Here is a 1873-nt window from a genome sequence, read left to right as displayed (position 1 = left end):
TGGACACACCACTCTGTCACATCTTTGTTCGGTGTGCGGTGAGCCTGCTCGCTGAGCAAGTTGAGAAAGGATGTGAAATGGCTTTTATCCGGCAGTTTCATTACTAAGGAGCTCAATATTTTTTTTGATGATCTACAGGGTGTCCAGTGCAACACAGGCGATGGACTGCTGGGATTTGGAGCCAGGATTTCCCGTTATCTAGACAGGTGCTTTAACCAACTAAGCCACGGCGCCGGCAGAATTCTCCTCTTTTACTGCCGATTGGACACACCGCTCTGAGACACCTGCGTTCAGTAAGCGTTGAATCGGCTGGCTGAGCACGTTGCCTCCTTTACATTCAATAGGAGCCCCGACACTAAGAGAAACGTACGGAAATGGCTTTTATCGGGCACTTTTCATGTCCAGTGCGCTTGACATCTCCCACAGACGACAGAGTTCATTTACGACACTTTTCCTTTCTTTCTTTCTTTCTTTCTTTCTTTCTTCTTTCTGTACTATTTGATGGAAAAAAAAACGAGAAACCATGTAAGGTTAAATGTCTTTTTTCATGGAGAAAACGTGCACCAGGAAATGTTGTGTTTAGAAGAAGTGAGTTAACGTGAAAAGTGACCTAATTTACCGGAGCAAATGCTCACCTAGCAAGGTCTGCTTTACTACAAGAGAGAAGTAGAGTGAAAGACGTGATCATTTCACGCCGTTGTGGAACAAAACGCTTTTTTCTTTGAATTCTAAATCAATTAGAAATTCAGAGCGACACATAAATGCTTTGTCTGTTTAAAAGTGATGATTTTTTAAAACTGATAAAAATGTAGAAAGCACGTTTCTCTCAAATTGTAGATGTGGTGGTGTACTAGTAGCGGCGCTGAACTTACCAAAGCGCAATTCAGTTATGTGACGGGCTAGTGGTTTAATGGATAACGCGTCTGATTTCGGTTTATAAGATTGTCGATTCGACTTCTACCGGGGTTGTGTGATTTAAATCAGGCTCCTCAGAAATAGATGTCCGTTATGTAAATAGACCGCACCTGAAAGCAAACGTTGGGTCTGGTTTCCTTTCTTTCCTGCATGAAATAGCAAATCGTTACAAAAAACACCAGCTAATGCATATAGCATTAATCATTTAAGCAAACATGAATATACTGTAGGTCTTGGTATATGGGAGTGGATTTCAACTACAATTAAAAAAGGACAAATTATAATTACAGGCTTCAGACACTTTTTCATACAAAAGTGACCAAACACTCCCTAACTTTCAGGTTTGCTTGAAACTGTAACAAAAAAGCGGTCTGAAACTTCCATTCTCTGATGTCACTGTCTCTAAAGTCGGACGTGATGTTTCGCGGATGTGCAGTGTGCCTTTTCTCTTGTCGTGTTCAAGATGAAACACTGCATAAACTCCTGACTGGGTGTTCCGTACTGCTCTGTTATTTCATTCAGATTACCTAGGTGGTGTACAGATAAAACGCAACTGCGTGGTGTAAAATCCAGGCTCGGCACCAGCAGCATCTACAAACACATCAGCTGACCTCGACGTGATTTGAACACGCAACCTTCTGATCTGGAGTCAGACACGCTACCGTTGCGCCACGAGGTCACTCGCCACAAGGGCTTTTAATTCACCCAAAGAGAACAATCAGCGTCCCTGAAAAATATTTTCAAAAAAGATTTCATTCTCTCCTGTGAGGAGCGCCGCTATTCCAACGAGGGTCTCTTCTTCCCAGACCACAGATTATTCTTCCTGCCCGGCTCTTTCACAGAGAGCAGACACACCGTCCCCACTAATGTCTTCACTACATCTACAGATCTGACCCCCTACAGCCCCGATATTCCTGGACAGGATATTTACCACCAGCCTCGTGAACTTCTCATCTTG

At 43.2% G+C, this 1873-nt stretch overlaps 1 non-coding gene across 1 annotated transcript; it reads right to left on the bottom strand.

Annotated features, from left to right (window-relative positions):
• Positions 1-1522: 1522 nt before the first annotated feature.
• On the bottom strand, positions 1523-1594 carry trnaw-cca (transfer RNA tryptophan (anticodon CCA)). Its single transcript has one exon. It is a non-coding gene; the product is annotated as a tRNA-Trp (tRNA).
• Positions 1595-1873: the final 279 nt, after the last annotated feature.

The sequence above is a fragment of the Lepisosteus oculatus genome, chromosome 14 (assembly GCF_040954835.1).
Source record: "Lepisosteus oculatus isolate fLepOcu1 chromosome 14, fLepOcu1.hap2, whole genome shotgun sequence".
NCBI classification, from domain to species: Eukaryota; Metazoa; Chordata; class Actinopteri; order Semionotiformes; family Lepisosteidae; genus Lepisosteus; species Lepisosteus oculatus.
The sequence above is the reverse complement of the archived record's forward strand: the minus strand, read 5'-3'. Positions and strand labels throughout refer to the sequence as shown.